The sequence below is a fragment of the Malania oleifera genome, chromosome 13 (assembly GCF_029873635.1).
Source record: "Malania oleifera isolate guangnan ecotype guangnan chromosome 13, ASM2987363v1, whole genome shotgun sequence".
NCBI classification, from domain to species: domain Eukaryota; kingdom Viridiplantae; phylum Streptophyta; class Magnoliopsida; order Santalales; family Ximeniaceae; genus Malania; species Malania oleifera.
This window is the reverse complement of record NC_080429.1, coordinates 19,255,144-19,260,523: the sequence shown is the minus strand read 5'-3', so window position 1 is coordinate 19,260,523 and position 5,380 is coordinate 19,255,144.

Below are 5,380 nucleotides of genomic sequence, written 5' to 3'. Positions count from 1 at the left end.
CGGACTTTTTCGGTGTCTTCAAAATTGGACCCCAAGTGACCTTAGGACACTCACCTTTGCACTTGTATGTAATAGGCATTTGAATAGGGTTTGAATGTTGTAAGAAGGGACCGAAATGCACACTTGGTGCACTTTCGGTCGACTGGCCAACTCAGTTCAATTTGGCCCGGTCGACCGAAACCGGTCCGGGTCAACTGTTTGACCCAGGCCCGGTCGACCGAGCACTTATAGGTCATTTGACCTCGGTCGACCGAACCTCCTGGGGGTCAACAGTTTGACCTCCCGGTCGACCGACCATTTTTGTTCTCCAACAACTTGGTCGACCGAAGGGTCTAGGGAAAATTCCCAACAACCCGGTCGACCGAGCCGAGCAGTTCAAAAAGGCCTCGGTCGACTGAACCGCAGTATTTTTAAAAATCGCCCTTTTCCGGTCGACCGACCACTCAGTTCAAAATGCTCCCGGTCGACCGAGCTACTTGAGTCCTGGTCGACCGAACCACTTTTGGTCGACCGGACCTCTCGGGTTGTTCCCATTTTTACCGTGGTTAATATTTTTCTAAACAGGGTTAAAATGCATTAAACTCCATTAAACTTTTCTAATAATACCCTATAGGTCCACAACGGTCATATTTTCTCCCTTGCCTATATATATGTCTTCATTTGCAAAGATTAAGGGGGATTAGCCACTTTGATTAGGGAAAATTCTTTGAAAATCCAAAACCCTATAATACTCATTCTTAAGCCTCCTACACTCATACTTACCTTCTCATACAAATTAAACCCTTTGTAAGTTGATTGAGTGCTAGTCTAAGTAGGTTTGCTCTCCCATTCATATTTGATTGTTTTATTATCCTTGAGAGCTAAACCTTGAGTATTCTTAGGGGACTTTATTAATAAGTCTATCCTAAGAAAACTTTGATAGATCTTCTAAGATTTGCACCTCCATTGCAACATCTTAAGAAGATAGTATTTGTATTTTGGTTGCAAAACATTTTCAAATATCTACTGTGTTATTAATCTTGAAAATATTCGATGAGATATTTGATAGTGTGATAAAATCTTTGTTGCAATACTCGTTAACTCATATATCTTTTGCTGAATACAAAGATTGAATATCCTTTTGCAAACCAAACTTATACGTTGCTAGAGCTTCATATACATATGTGTATTGAGAAAACTTGTTGATTGAAATATATGAAGTCTGGATGATATTTTTGTTTGAGCACTTAGATTGAATATCCTGTGATACAAAGATCATTTAGGTTTGCACTCTCACGCACTCATTACAACGATAGTAAATCTATTTGAGAGTTGACATCTTAGACCACACTGAGCTTACAAATTATTTCATATTTGTGGTGTATATTATTGCGCGAATTTGGGTACATATCTGCTTTACTTGAAAGCACAATCACTGTACCATTTCAGTATAATACACATTGGTTGTATTTCCAAGCACGGGCCTGAAGAGGGAGACTAGCCCTGGAATAGTCCCGGATTGGCTTAGACCCGGTTAGGAAAGCTAGGTGCGTCGTCCTGTTAAGGCGTGTAGGTTAAGGTCAGCCCCGCTAATTGACTTGGTTAAGGTTGAGGTCAGCCCTGTGTTAATTTGACCTGGTCGTAAACGGTGCCGCTCCACCCTTAAGTGAGCTCTTAGTGGAATCCTCTAGCTTACGAGCTTGAGGCGGGGACGTAGGCACGGTTGGCCGAACCCCGATAACATATCGTGTGTTCATTTATATTTCCGCACTTTATATTAGCCGCACATGTATGTTATGGGTGAATGATGCGTATGACTTAAATTTCACATTATACTTATCTACGCATTTGGAAATTGAATAGGCAGACCCTAGGTTGTGTATATACTGCTGTTTATCCGGCTTAACCTAGGTGATAAATTTTAAAATTCCAATTCACCCCCCTTCTTGGGAATACACCAATTCTAACACTTTAGATCCTCGAATCGGTGGAAATCCGGCCCAAAATCGAAGAGAGAAGGAGGAGGAACCGAAGGGTAAGAGAGAGAGAAGTTTTACGCAGGAAAATGCACTGAAAATCACATTTAACCCTATTTATACTGCGGGATTCGTCGACGAGCCACATCACCTCGTCGACGAGTCCTGTAGAAAGTTCGTCAACAAACTTCAACCCTCGTCGATGAATTTCAGGCTCCCACAAATCCTCTCTCGGCATCTTCTCATCAACAAATCCTGTCCTCGTTGACGAGCTCCTCTTATACCCTCGTCTACGAGTCTCTTGTGTTCGTCGACGAGGAGCTGAAAAATTCCTCGGGATTATCCCATCCAAAATGCAACGTCGTTGACTGCCTCCTTCTGTTCCTATTTCCATTTCCCTTTCTTTTTATTATTTAAATACCATTATTCTTCGGGTCGTTACACCTCCCTTCTCTCTTCTCTCTCTCTCTCTCTCTCTCACTATATATATATATATTGGCCGAGTTGTTGCTCCGAGCCGACCTACTACATGGAAAAATTTGCTGAGCTGTTTTGCCGAACTATTCCATGGGGCAATTTTACTGAGTAGGCACTTGTCGAACTGCTCTATGGAGCAGCTTTGCCGATCCAGCTCTTACTGAGCTGCTCTTGCCGTGAGGCTTCATGGGCAAATTTGCCGAGCTGCTTCATGGGTGATTTTTCCGAGTTGTTTCATGGAGCACTTTGGCCGAGCAGATCTTGCTGAGCTGCTTCATGACGCGAATTTTCTGAGCTGCTTCATGGAGCATTTTTACTGAACAACTTTTGTTGAGCTGCTTCATGGAGCACTTTTCTGAGTGGCTTTTGCTGAACTACTTCACGGGCGATTTTGCTGAGCTGCTTCATAAAGTACTTTTACCGAGTAGATCTTGTCGAGCCGCTTCATGTAGCAAATTTGTCGGGCATATCGTATCGAGCTGCTTCATGGAGCACTTTTGCGGGGCAGATCTTGTCGAGCTGCTCCTTGGTGTACGTTTGCCGAACAGCTCTTGCCGAGCTGCCTCATGGAGCCAATTTGCCGAAATGCTCCATGGAGCAATTTTGCCAAGCTGCTTCATGGAGCGCTTTTGCCGAGCAGATCTTGCCGAGCTACTTCTTAGTGTACGTTTGCTGAACAGCTCTTACCGAGCTACCTCATGGAGCAAATTTGCCAAGCTACTCCATGGAGCACTTTTTGCCGAGTTACTTCATGGAGAGCTTTGACCGAGCATGTAACAACGACCCGCCACGTGGGCCCGGAGTGCTACTTTAGTGACATCAGTGTACCTGATACCTTATTCATCAAATATAAAACACACGTACGCAGCGGAAATAAAATATAAAAATCCACAAATTACATTACCAGAGTTCTAACTATCTTTATATATCCATTTCCACATAATTACATCCCATAAAACTAAACAAAAATAAAATCTCTATCTACACACTAACTACATAAAATTTACACCACTAGCCCGGCTCCTCTAGCCTGCTAGACCCGATCACTAGGATTCCCTGAAAAGACAGTTTGTAAAGTAGGGGTGAGACACAACTCAGTAAGGGAAAGACTAAGTTAATGTCAGTGTGTTGCCAACATGCATTTAATGTACAGAAAATAACTAGTTCACTAAATAAATAAACACATTTATGAAAACATTCTTATTTTACACTCACACACACAATTAGCTGAGGATAAGGAAGATTATCCGCCCATACAAGTAGCTTCCCTCTGCTCTAGTACCATTACTGCTACCAGGGCACTCACCTTTCTTAGTAAGCCCTCGAAATTATCTTATTAATTAACCGTATTCACATAAATTAACAGATATGCATATAAGACACTCCTTGTGACAAACACGCCATTTACTTTCCCCATGGCAAGGGTTGTGCGGCCCGAAGGCTGGATTAAGCCTGAGTGATAAGCTCAAATGAAGTCAAATACAACATCCTCTGCAAACACATCTACAGGCATCCACAGCAAAGCTGCAGGTCCGACGCCCTTACTTCAACCTCACGCAGACAGTTGGATGAACCCCCTACACTTCTATCCAGACAGTGTGGGTACACATGGTCTAACTAGCAACGGTATCGTGCACACAATACACTGGTCCCTAGGGTTCCTAAAGCATATCATGTAATTTAGATAATAGAAACCACCATTTAAAATATCAATTCACATATATTTCTTGTTATTCCAAAAACCTGGCCCCTGCCACAAAATATAATCCGGCATATAGCCATCAATTAAAACTCGACCCTCAGCAGTCAAATATTAATCCTGGCCCTTGGCCAATCAAATAACACCCGGCCATTGGCTATTAGTTCAAACTCCTGCATTTCATAAACAGTTCCAATATTTTCACAAGCATTTCTAGTATTTCTCAAACAATTCAGTATTTCACAAACAATTCAGTATTTCAAAATTCCAAATCTAAATATACAATAATCCATACAAATTAAATCATCTGCCACACGATTTTCCACATTTTAACAAATCCATACAAACAAACAAGCTTTCCACCGTTCATTTTATTCAAAACTACCATACCATATATCCTAAGTTTGTAAAATCCATTTCGAAAGGTTGGTTTTCAAAATAGCCTTTAAATTCCCAAATGAATAATAAATATATATATATATATATATATATACATATATATATATATATATATATAAACATAACAATTAAATTTATTCAAGTTTCATAAAATTACTAACTTAAGTTAATCCCCTTACCTGATTCATGAAAAAGCCCGATAACACCCCGACCTATGCCCCAGGTGTTCAAAAACCCCTGAACCCTGAAATTTAAATTTCACCATATTATTCGTGATAATTCCTAGAGTAACTTTCCCTAAAATTTTTCTAAATTTTAAATACCCTAAATAGCCTAATAAAAGCCTAAATTATCAAACTTACCCTCAATTTAGGATTGGTACCCCGGAGCTCCAATTCGTAAACCCACTCCAGTTAGATTGTAGAGAATCTCCCCACGAGTCTCCTGGCAATTTCTGTTCATTAATGGGGCTTATAGTTTAATAGAAATTGAGGTAAGTTTGAGATTTAGTCTTACCCCAGGAGATATGTCTACGCCGCTCCCACAACAGATCTGTTCCAATAGAAATGTCGGTGGCGGCGAACGGAGTCCAACGGTATTTTTGAATTTTTGATCGGTTGAATAACGGACACGAGATGGAGGAGAGTGGGAGAGAAAAGACAAGGAGATGAGAGAAATGGAAGACAGCCGAATAGAGAGAGAGAGAGAGAGGGAGATGTGAGGCGCAGGACTGACTCTACAATCCAATTTGAAATTGGATGCAGAGAAGCTTTATATAACTTACTTTAAGATAAACTTACATATATATATATATATATATATATATTTATTTAATTTAATTTTAATTTAT